Here is a 13,185-nt window from a genome sequence, read left to right as displayed (position 1 = left end):
CATCCATAGCAATATATTTATTCAACACCTGGGACCAGTTGCATAAAAACATTAAAATAAATACATATCAGACTTGAATCTGACCTGCCCTTCAAGCCTGTGTTGAATGTGGTTTAAGCAAGGATCCAGCCAGTCCACAGCGGTTACCTATTATAATACTATACTCTGTCTCCCAGGTTTCCAACTACAAAGGAAAGACTTATGTCATTCTCTTCAAAGTTTGCTGGTTCAAACTATGTGCAAAGGAAAACTTTACTTGGATTGCTTCCATTGTTTTTCAAGCTTCCATAACCAGAAAGGAAGCTCCTGCAAATCCTCTATGCAAATACATCAGCGCAATGCACTTGAGTCTCATGATAACTAAATAAGAACATCATTATTTCTCAAACTGAATAGTCCTGAATCTCATCGCAAATCAATCAGCTATCTGTACTAAGAATTTCTGACTCAATTTTAGCTCAATCAAAAAAAATCAATGAAGACCAATTATGGCCCATTTCATTAGCGTATGCAAATAGGAAACGGTTGTAAATGAGCTTCTCTTCCCTCTTTTATTCTCCATTTTGCAGCGGCTCAATGCCTGCAATCCTCGTCAATAAGAAACACAAGGGATGTGCTTGTGCTGGCCTCTAGCTGCAGTCTGGGAAATGAATGTATGTTTTATTGTAGTTGGGTTGGCAGCACTGCTTAGGCAAGAGGCTGTAGATTCTGAGAAGCTGGGCTGGTGACCGTAAACAACACCATCCGGACTAGTGAAAATCTGTACATATTTGAAAGTAATATGGAGCATATGATGAGTAATTTCTTACCTGTTAACATCAATTGCTTCTGTTCTGTATGATTCTCTATAGGACTGTCTGCTACTGTCATAATGGATATTGCAGCATTGTGGGGTGCAGGCATGATCAGCAAATCAACAAATAAACAGGAAAATATTTAAGTGTAGTAGTTTATTATTATTATTATTATTATTATTATTATTATTATTATTATTATTATTATTATTATTATTATTTCCTCAACTTTTTATGATGTTTGGGTTTGTATTGCATTTACTGAAATGCTGCTTTGTTTTTGTTTGGTACTTTTTAGTTTAACAGATGCTTGTCAGTTCTAGTTGCCTGTATAGACATTACAAGTGTCCTTTGGATCAAGTTCCCCTTTGTTTGGCTCACTGCCATGCACTAGATGGTTCTGGCACTTACTAATATAAAGACACTTTGGCAGATCTAGCTTACATTAGTTGTCTATGGCTGGCAACTAGAATTGAAGAGCAGCTTCTGAACTGATAGTCAGATCACCTTAAAACAGATTTATCATTTTTATTTCAATCAGAATGATTAAAAACATCATAACAGCCCTGATACAAACTGAGCGTTCTGTACAACTCCACACTACCAATCCTGGCTTGCTGATTCCCTGGCTAAATATTGTAATCCTATGGAGACCTTCCAGCCTATCAGATTCCCAAAATATCCTCAAGGACAAACCCATGGAACCTGGAAACAGATTAACCCACAATGTGCCAAACAGAACTATCCCATCCCCAAAGCCCTCAAACGTGAGCCCCCATGGCTTGGCATCACTGCACCATGGAAATTGGGCAGAATTTTACAGAACACAGGCTGCAGTGTTCAGCAGTAAACCTGTATCTGTAGTATACTTTTTAATACCCTTATTTGACTATATAAAATATTTTATAGGTTGCTATAGAATATAAGCTGCTTTTCTCAAGATCAGAACCAAAAAGCCCACTTGTGACAAATACCAGCTTGTATCACATAGCTTTCTATACAATATTGTACATCTGAGAAAAGACTTAAAATATGAAATCAGTTTTAAAAGAAGAGAATCGAGGATGTGCACAAAATATACCTTCAATTCAGTGTTCCCATATGTAAAATATGAATTCATGATGTTGAATGGGTGAAACTACCATGTCTTTGTATCACTGGGAAATACAAAGAAAACAAAGCAGCTTAGTATATCTTGGAAGTCATTTCATTTGTTGAACTGGTTGTGGCGCCCCCTATATAGGACTGTTGTTTGTAAGGGGAACTCAGAATTAAAATATCTCCCATATATTGTGACCCCCACTTGAGTCCCTTTCAAACAAATGAAAGAATAATGACGAAAACATGCATGTAGTTTAAACCTTGCCCAACATAGGCAAGGTGTTATTTATTTAAATACAACACAAATTCAGACAAAGTATAAGAGAAATGTTTGCTTTTTAAATACAGATATCTTCTTTGCTAACAGCAGTTATATGCTATGGTAGGTTCAACGAATGGGTTGATGAAGCACAGTGAAGTCAGGGCAGCCTCTCCCATTTCCACCATCACCTGGAGAAGAAAGCTCAAAGCAAGAAAGCAAACAATACAAAATAAGTGTTTTAATAAAAATACAGAATACAACCAAATAGTTATTAACAAAATAAGTGCTAATAAAGCTTCAATGTGCGCAAAACCAAATAGTGAATAACTTCAACCCAACACACAAACACCAAGGGCAGTGTGATTCGAGGGAGACCGAAAACAACTCCACAAATTTCCACAAACACAACAAATATTCATTGTTACAGCTTTTTTTTTTTAACCCAAAGGGTTCCAGACAGATTTGTTACCTACAATCTTCTATTAAACCTATAGAACTGCCAAGTATATTCTGTTTTCTGGTTTTCAGAACTAAACAGAAAGCACAAGACAACAAGCAAACAAGTTAGCAAAAGCAAACCAAAGAAAAAAAGACTAAAACTAACAACAAAGTTCAACAGAAACAAAACAGTGGCCAACACTTCTCCCATAAAAAGAAAACAAACCATTATGCATGACCACAAGCATAAAACACAATTCAGACAGTTTACTTAAAACAAAACACCACCTTCATTAATTTTATTATTTATTAAAACCAGGTAAACTGTCTAAAATAATAATAATAAAAAAACTAATCAGTGAACAAGATTGATCAATCTTCTTTTGTTTCCTTATTCACCCTACCAAATATTAATAGAAAAAAGAACAAAAGCATTTAAAAACAGGGGAGATCAGCACACAACCAGCAAAGAAAGGGAGATTGATTCCTTTTTTTTTTTTAATTTTACCATCAAATAGTCGCTAGGAGACCCAAACGTAGCAACCACAACAAACAATCTTGATTCACCAAGTGAAACTGCAGCTACAGGTGCTCAGATTGTTCAGAACGGTGCATCGTAAATTCAATTATTACTTAATTAAAAGTAAATAGGTCTCACCTTAGATATGTTACTAAAAAAATCTAAGTAGAATAAAGTGGGAAGACTTTCACAGGGGTGACTAATGGCTGTGTGACTGATTTGTGGTTGTTAATATTATTATTAGTTTGTTCCTCTTATTCTGTTTGTTCACTTTTATTTTTTCTTGTGCTTGATGATTGATTGCACGATTTCTTTTAAAAGTATTGTTTGACTTATATATATATATATATTTTTTTCGTTTGCTCACAGGGTGTTTTGTTTGCTTCCAAGTTTGATAACAGCAGCAGCGATAATGCGAGATGTATATGACAGGCCTCTACAAATCGTGATCCTTTAAACTGGTGAGACCTGCGATGGTGACAGAAGCAACGGGTTGTACTCATAAGGGCCTGGGGGACCCTCTAGAAAAAGATCTCCTACCTAAAAACTGTTAAAGTATCAGTGGTAGCCACAACTCTCAAAGTAACTTTTTATAAATACTGTGTCTGGTTTTCATTTTGCACCAAATTGTTTGATGGGTGAGTAATGTGAAGAAGTTCTCCATCACATAGATCTGTCAACTCATCAACATCTTCTGTAAAATAAAATACTTTTTTCTTTCAGGTCAGTAAGCATCCTTGGTTATGTAAAGCAATTTACCATGTTCTCTAGTAACGCTGTGCTTTAAAATTATGGTATATATGGTAATCCAAACCAAAACCTAAGATACTGAAGTGCTGCTACTCATAATAAAAGGTATCTCTATTGGCTTGGTGTGTGAAGTGTGAAGTAGTTTGAATCTTTTTAGTTTAATTATTATTTTTGTTTTGCCATGTGTGAGGCACAAAAATTTGATGACTCGGTTTTGCCAAGTACGTTTGGACTGAATTAAGTTTTCTTCATTGATTTCATGAAGTAAAAAATATTATTAAATCACTAATTGATTGTGTTCATTGTTTAATAAAAGCGAAATGATAGTTATATTGAAAGTTATATTCTATTTGTGTGTATGTGTTTTGTGGGACTGTGAGAGGGCAAGTAGATTTTTAAAGGATCTAGATTTTCCTAGCATTTTGTCCCTTGGACAAGAAGTTGTTTTAAAACATTGCACACCCCTGTGCACAGAGGGAGGGAGCAGGTTATTGCATATGTGAGTAGAAGCCTTCACTCAACTAACAGGAATGATTCTAATTAGGCTACAGTTCATTTACAGCCCACATATAAACAGTAAGACCTGGAGCCACTGAGCAGTGGTGGACAGCACAGTTGGCAAGTTTTCAGTTTGAAATACTGTATCGCCCTGGGAAAGATAATTCTAATGCTGATGCTCTTTCGAACAGGGTTTGGAAGAAGGCATAGGGACCCCCCATTTGGAGTGCTCAGGAGTTTTAATAGAAGTGGCAAACATTGACAGTGGAACAGCGGATGAGGAGCCATTCGACTAGTTGTGGTGATGCAAAAGATGCAAAGTCCCTCGCTGCTGTAAAGAGGTATATACAGACAATGAAGGTACCTAGCGGCGCTGATTGTGATAAATAGACTCCTGAGATGCAACAAATATTGCATCAATGGAAGTGATTGCGACTTCAAGGAGGAGTGTTGTGTAGAGAGGTGGTGGATGGATGCACATAAGGTTTACTTTCAGATCATTGTGCCGCAAGATCGACAAAAACAGGTCTGGAAATGCTATCATATGGAGGCTGGACACCTGGGAGTTGAGAAGACCCTGGCCACAAGTCAATGATGGTTCTATTGGCCCAGGATGAATACTCAGGTACAGGCATGGCATCGGGCTTCTACTGGTTGCTAAGGCTAAGGCAAACCCTGGAGCTCCATTGGTGCCCTTTCGGGTCACTGCTCCTTTAGAGGTAGTTGCCATAGACTTCTTGACAGACAAGTTTAATAAGTTCGCCTGGGCTGTACCAGTGCCTGGCATCATGTAATTCAGCCTTTTGGGTGCCCAGCCTGGTTACACTCGGAACAAAAGTATGACTAATCTGTATCATCCTCAGGGCAATTGGGTTTGTGAGAGGTTTAATCAAACATTATTGGATCTACTAGGTACCTTGGAAAAAGAGAAGAACTGCTGGGTGGGCTATCTGCATGAAATGTTCCATATTTATAACAACTCCACTCATAGTTCCAAAAGATATGCTCCATTCTTGTTGATGTTTGGTTGACACACACTATTACATGTGATGTTGGGAGCCCCAGAATCAACTGGTACTACTACACCTGATGAGTGGATTCAAAAACATCATGCTAAACAGTGGAAGCAATATTATGATTATACTACTAAGGAAGTGCCTTTACTGTTAGAGGAAAGTATGTGGAGAAAAGATAAATGAACATAGGGGGCAGGTAAACTGGCAGATAGGTGGGAGACACTGCCATATATTGAGCTAAAACAAAAGGGACCGAACCTGAGGGTATATAAGATTAGGCCAGAGAAATCAAGAAGAAGAGAGTCCTCCACAGGAACTTTCTACGGCCGTGTGTAGTGCCAGCAGAAAGTGTACCTGCGGTTGAACCTGCGCAGCCTGAATTACAGTATCAAGAAATAAGACAGCCTATGTTGGGTTATTTATACCAGTTAGGCCCACTACCCAAGGCCCCTCAAAATAGATACTCACAATGGAAGAATTTTGGCCACCCACCTAGAAGATATTGGGAATAGAATCGTTATTGTTACCACTGAAGCATTGGACAAAGCCTGTCAATGAAAAAGCAAGGAAGTGTATCACAGTGGTAACTAATGGCTGCATGTCTGATATGTGTTTATTATTGTTGTTGTAATTATTATTAATTTGTTTATTCCACTTTTTCTGTTTGACTGTTTACGTGTTTTTTTCTTGCACTTAATGATTGATTGCATGATTTGTTTTAAAAGTATTGTTTGATATATACAGCTCTGGAAAAAATTAAGAGACCACTGCAAAATTATCAGTTTCTCTGGTTTTACTATTTATAGGTATGTGTTTGGGTAAAATGAACATTTTTGTCTTATTCTATAAACTACTGACAACATTTATCCCAAATTCCAAATAAAAATATTGTCCTTTAGAGCATTTATTTGCAGAAAATGACAACTGGTCAAAATAACAAAAAAGATGCAGTGTTGTCAGACCTCAAATAATGCAAAGAAAATAAGTTCATATTCATTTTTAAACAACACAATACTAATGTTTTAACTTAGGAAGAGTTCAGAAATCAATATTTGGTGGAATAACCCTGATTTTCAATCACAGCTTTCATGCGTCTTGGCATGCTCTCCACCAGTCTTTCACATTGATGTTGGGTGACTTTATGCCACTCCTGGCGCAAAAATTGAAGCAGCTCAGCTTTGTTTGATGGCTTGTGACCATCCATCTTCCTCTTGATCACATTCCAGAGGTTTTCAATGGGGTTCAGGTCTGGAGATTGGGCTGGCCAGGACAGTGTCTTGATCTGGTGGTCCTCCATCCACACTTTGATTGACCTGGCTGTGTGGCATGGAGCATTGTCCTGCTGGAAAAACCAATCCTCAGAGTTGGGGAACATTGTCAGAGCAGAAGGAAGCAAGTTTTCTTCCAGGACACCCTTGTACTTGGATTGATTCATGTGTCCTTCACAAAGAAAAATCTGCCCAATTCCAGCCTTGCTGAAGCACCCCCAGATCATCACCAATCCTCCACCACATTTCACAGTGGGTGCGAGACACTGTGGCTTGTAGGCCTCTCCAGGTCTCCATCTAACCATTAGATAACCAGGTGTTGGGCAAAGCTGAAAATTGGACTCATCAGAGAAGATGACCTTACTCCAGTCCTCTACAGTCCAATCCATATGGTCTTTTGCAAACCTCAGCCTGGCTCTTCTTTGCTTTTCATTGATGAAGGGCTTTTTTCTAGCTTTGCATGACTTCAGCCCTGCCCCTAGGAGCCTGTTTCGAACTGTCCTCGCCGTGCACTTCACCCCAGCTGCCGTTTGCCATTCTTTTTGTAGGTCACTTGATGTCATCCTACGGTTGCTGAGTGACATTCGAATGAGTTGGCGGTCATCCCGGTCAGTGGAGAGTCGTTTTCGCCCTCTGCCGTCTGTAGCTTTGTTGTCCCCAATGTGTGCTGCTTGACCTTGTTCTTATGAACCGCCATCTTTGAAATTTTAAGGATGGAAGCAACCCGATGCTCACTGTATCCCTGTGCTAGTAAAGCCAGAATTGAACCCTTCTTTTCCTCACTCAAAACTTTCCTTTTCAACTCTTTGGGCATGGTCAATAGTTATTTTTTGATTCCAATTACTTTTGAGGTACTACTAGCACTGTTTTGCCATCCAGCTGGTCCTATTGCAAGAGGATAGTGATGACCACAGGAGTGGTTTTTATACTTTTCCTCGTTAAATAAGATTTGGTTCAGGTGATCCCCTAATCAGTACCTCATTCAGTAGAATGAGGTGTGCCTGTGTTGGAATTCAACAGACACTGGAATGGAATGGCTGCCATACATGTAGAGATGCTGATTTAAGAAAAATTTGCAGTGGTCTCTTAATTTTTTCCAGAGCTGCTATATATATATATATATATATATATATATATATATATATATATATATATATATATATATATATATATATATATATATATATATATATATATATTGTGCACAGGTGCTTTTGTTAAAACTCTGAGTTTGCAAACTATAGCAGCAGACTGATAACGTGAGACAGCTGGAGTGTTACTGGTAATTGGATGACAGGCAGGTTTTCAATCAAAGACCAGGATAGTAAGAGGACAAGGAAGCAGCAACTACAGGAGAAGTAGTAGCAGAATGGGAACAATGAGGCGACAGGCAGAAGGAACCACAGTGGCAGCAGCAGCAGCAATGGGATACATTGCAATGGATCATAGGCTGTGTATAAATTATGCAAATCCTAAACACAGCAGCAAGCTGAGAAAACCACAGCTGACAGTCAAAAGGAAGTAGAGTAACTTGGACCACGGACTTCAGCCAACAGTTAAGTGGCTTTGCTTGACTGGTGTATAAGGTAGCTCTAATTATGCTTAGGGTCTCTGCTGGGAAGGAGACTCTGTCTGTGGTTGTGATTTACTGTTTTAAAGTGAACACTACGTCTTACAGTTCTCAACCAGCTGCCTGCAGTAATTAGCCTGCTTGTCCTGCTCTATTAGCACATATTAAATGTGATTTTTCAAGGAACCAACACTAGCACTACCACCAACAAACCAGACAGTAGGGAGAACTAGTTAGCATTCCTCTTAAGGCCTCAGTATTTTATATGTACATGTTTTAAATATGTTAAATGAGTTTTAGCTTAATAAACTCTCTTAATTGGAATTTTGTTGTCCTATATGATTCCTCCTGTTGCATGTCAGAGGTCCAATGTGTCACTCCCCCAAATAAAAAGAACCAGTGCAGGGTTTTCTCGACCACACTGCAATTACAATCAATATAATAAAACAAAAAAAATATTCTTAGGGTGCAATCCAACTAGGTGTCGTAGTCGCTATGAGATAAAAGAAAAGAGCCTGTTTGTTTGGCACCAACCACAAGATGGTTTTGCTTTAGGTAATTGATGGGGAAAAGAGTTTCTATGCATCAAATTTGGTTCATGCTACCTATTTCTCAGACATATCTGTTTGCCAAGATGACCATGAAATACTGTCAGGTTGGACCTGTAGGCCACGTTGTGAAGGCCATGTCTATCAGTACTATTAAAATAGCCATCTATATAATTTAGAAATAATAATAATAATAATAATAATAATAATAATAATAATAATAATAATAATAATAATAATAATTTAAAAAAGAGTTGTATCTGGGGTGCGTTACTTTGCCATTGTGAGAGCTTTGTTAAAATAGCTTATGCAAACAATGTTTCCCAAACCTTTACCCCTTTACAGTGTCTTACAAACATTCTTGAAGTTCTGTTTGAGTTGTCTGGTGGCAGTCATGAGATGTCCTTCGAGGTTAGGAATACACTGCAACATCATTGGGAGAACACATACACACACATGTGCGTGTATGTGCATGGCTGCTTAACAAAAGAATACTTTTATTTAATCTTCAACTCAATGCTTTTTAATATGTGTTTAACAATTTAGACAACTGAAAAGACTGAATTTGTTTTTCCCAATCACACACTTAGTTTGACATGAGAATATGATGGGTTTTGGGAAACACACAAAAAGATTGGTTGGAAGCAGTTGTACCTTACTCTAAAGGATAATCTTAAAGTCATAAATACTACTGTTACCGGGAACTGCCCACTGGATGCTGTACTGGTACAGAAGGGTCTGGTCACTTAAATTTCTTAAGTCATTTTATGCAGTAACACACTCCAGGGTATACAGTCATACTGAGATATTCAGAATTCTTGGTATGCTGAACAACAGACACCAGATGACTGTATATCTCAGTAAAATCAGACACTGTCATCTTATTGTCTACATTAAAAAAAAAAAAAAAACACCTTCGTAGCATATTTAAGAGGGTCATGAATGTTTTAGTGAAAAATGAGTTGACTTATAGAAGTGGAATTAATGCCTATATTGTGTAATGTTATTTATTTATTTAATCACATTATTGCACATATATTGGCATTGATTACTTCAATATATTTGTTCTTGTATATTTATAGAAGCATTTTAATTGACCAGAGTGTCCTTGTCTCACTGCGCACCAGCAACCCCTGTGGTCTGGCCGGGAGCCTGCGGGCTTGCATCTAACCTGCCCAGGGCTGCATTGTCCTCGGATGCTGTAGCTCTGGGCTGGCTGCATGGCGGGCCTGCAGAGTGAAAAGAAGTGGTCGGCTGACTGCACATGCTTCGGAGGACAGTGTGTGTTCGTCTTCATCCCTCCCAAGTAAGCGTAAGGGTGGTAGCGGTGAGCTGAGCCTAAAAATTATTGGACATTTCTAAATTGAGGAGAAAACTGTAAAAAAAACTAATTGGTGAATACAAAATTTGAAATAAATACATAAATAAATATGTCCCCAATACCCTACCACTCCTCCAAATCCTTTATTTAAAATTCTACAGCCAGCCTTAGAGCAAATCTTACCTTGTTTTGGACTACTTTTTATTTGCAATGCCCACTAAACCAATACTGTTTCACATTATTTGATCTATATGGCAATGTTGCAAACAGGCCTGAGTTAATGTTTCTGAGCTGTGACATGCACACTTTGACCCTTGTTAAGAGGTTACCTGCCCTTGTCTGTGTCATATTAAGGCATTATCGGTAGCAATCATGCCAATATCATTTCAGTTATGGTCCTCCTTGCGTTTTTGCTGTCTCAAAACCAGTTCTTCCTCCTGAAGCATGAACATGGTATTAGCTGGACTCACACAAGTGGAAGTTTCAGTATTTAAGTTTATTTTTCTTTGATGCCTTGATCTGGATGTCTCTACCAGTTGTAAAGACCTGAATATTTTTAATTTGTCACAATGTCCTTCCACAGAGCACTGGACATTTACTAACATGATCTGAATCATAATAATATCACAAATACGCAATCCAGACCACTTCATTTAATGTCCAGTGTGCTGGCCACCACACAACAGAGTTACAAGTACAATAAAAATTGTGTAAGGACAATGAAGATGTATTTGAGAAATGCAACAATTGGAAGGGTGTAATCCTACACCTTTAACAGAGGAAGTGAATATGAACCCAAGTGAAACATCATTGACTTGTGACAATGTTGTTATGTTGACAATCTTTTCTACAGTTGTAATCTTAAACCATCAGAAATTGTAACTTTTGCTTGATATTTCTAACTGTGATTCATAATCAAAAACATTATATTATTTGAAACGATGACGACTTTGACCAGGTAAAAACACATGAAAGAGGGCTTGCTAAAGTTTGAAGCTAAGTCACCCCTGGATTTTATTAGAATAACCATGGATACAGTAGGTGGTTCAGGAAAACCAGGCTGATTTCACAGTTCTGTAAAATGTTCCAAAAATCCAATCCCAGCAGGGTATAGGAAATTATGATGCTTAGTTATAATGAGTCCATGCAATGTGCTAGAAGTGCAGACCAAAGTCTTATTTGCAATCAAAGGTGACTCACATTAATTCCCAGAATGGTATTTTATTTATTTATTTATTTATTTGCATAAATTGAAGAAGACCTCTTTTGAAATCTGTGTGACTTAAATTAAGATGTTCATAATAAAATGCACTTTCAGCTGTAGGAGGTTTTAAATGATGTTCAAACTATGCCAGAGCCTTGGAAGCAAAATTATGAAAGCGTTGCATGTATCATTACACGATTATGTGATATGTTCAGCGTGGAAAAAAAAAGTACCAACTTTGTTACATCTAAAACCTTATTTAAAATCCGGAATTGAGCACTACACCTTCCATTGTAATAAATACAGCAAATATGCAATAGGTATAGGTCTCATAACCCCTGTCAGTCCCTTGGTAATTTACACCTCCAACTTGACCAGAAGCATGGGAATCTCAACTGCTCCTGGTTCTACAAGAGCCAACAAAACTGCACTTCTTGTGCAAGCAGCTTGAACAATCTATATTTCCTAAGGGTACTTGAGCACTTTAATGTCTAAACATTAGTCTGCTCCCTGGCTCAACATTATTAATGCCAAGAGGTGGTAATTTAAATAATGATGTATTAGGGACAGATACAAATGAAAGCGTAATAACCACAGAAAGCCCAAATGTGCAGCTTTGTGTGTTAATAACTAATTCAATGTGATGTGAACAAATTTACCAGAGTCTTGATTAAAAAAAAAAAGTGCTGCAAAGCAACAGCTGATTTTTATTTAGTCGCTGATGGTCATTTTGCCAATAATTAAATGATCATTAGCAAGTCAATTCTACACATATATAATTAAACATTTACTGGATGAAATATTTCATTAGCCTTTAATTAGTTAATCAAGAGACATAGAAAACTAGCAAGAAGCCTGGTGGTATGAGATTTATGTTGCAGCTGTTTTGAAATTACAGCAGCATTCTTTCAGGGATTCACCCTAGTTTATTTTCACTGGCATACTGCTCAGTATCCTACAAGCTTCCTCAGGGTTGTCTGGGATAATTACTGTCACTCCTTTAGAGATGCAAGGTCACATGCCACTTAGTGCTGTTTTTGGCTCATCAACCAATTTCAATGAAAATGTCTCACATTATACTACAGGCCAGTTGAACCTCCAGTCTGGTCCTAGCACACACATGTAAAAAAATGAGTATCCCCTATCCAAAAATGATTGTTTCCTATCCAGATGAGTGGCATTTCCTTGTACTGATAATGAATCTGAAACCATAATAACAGTAAAAATAAAAGTGGTTTGCAACTTCCGTGCCTGGTGACTAAACGGTCCATAAAAACGAATTATGGTTAGCTGATTTTAAGCAGAATAATTACCCCAAGGAATTTGTTACTGGTAATACATAGATCACGCTTTTACTGCTAATGCATAAAGTAGATAACCCCCCTCACTCTAGTCTTTGCACATAAAAAAAAAAAAAAATTAAAAATAGAAATGCCACAGATGCCACTGGCTACAGCCATGCACATTACAGACAGGGGTATACACACTTCCCACAAAACCTGGCCAACACACAACCCTCCAAAGGTGAAAGGGAAAAGTATTCACCTCCGCATTTTCTAAATGTTGGCAACTCAATCTCTATGGTCTATATTAATGAGTTAAATACTGTAGCAACAGCGCGTGACACAGCTTCCCGGAGATTGCTCACCTTTTATCGTTTGCTATCATTGTAAGTGGTGCTTTTTTTTTTAAGTCTTCACTGGAACCATGTGACAATGTGACCTTTCAACTCTGCTGGTCCAACTACTCTACATTTATAGAGAGGGTGACATGATGAAATAATGAGGAAGTCTGTTCAGGTTATTCAGGCCTTGGCAGTTAGAATTTTAGAATTACACAACATAACCGAAAAATGACAAGGGAAGGGAAAGGTTCAAGAACAAATACGATTACAA

The sequence above is a fragment of the Polyodon spathula genome, chromosome 2 (assembly GCF_017654505.1).
Source record: "Polyodon spathula isolate WHYD16114869_AA chromosome 2, ASM1765450v1, whole genome shotgun sequence".
NCBI classification, from domain to species: domain Eukaryota; kingdom Metazoa; phylum Chordata; class Actinopteri; order Acipenseriformes; family Polyodontidae; genus Polyodon; species Polyodon spathula.
The sequence above is the reverse complement of the archived record's forward strand: the minus strand, read 5'-3'. Positions refer to the sequence as shown.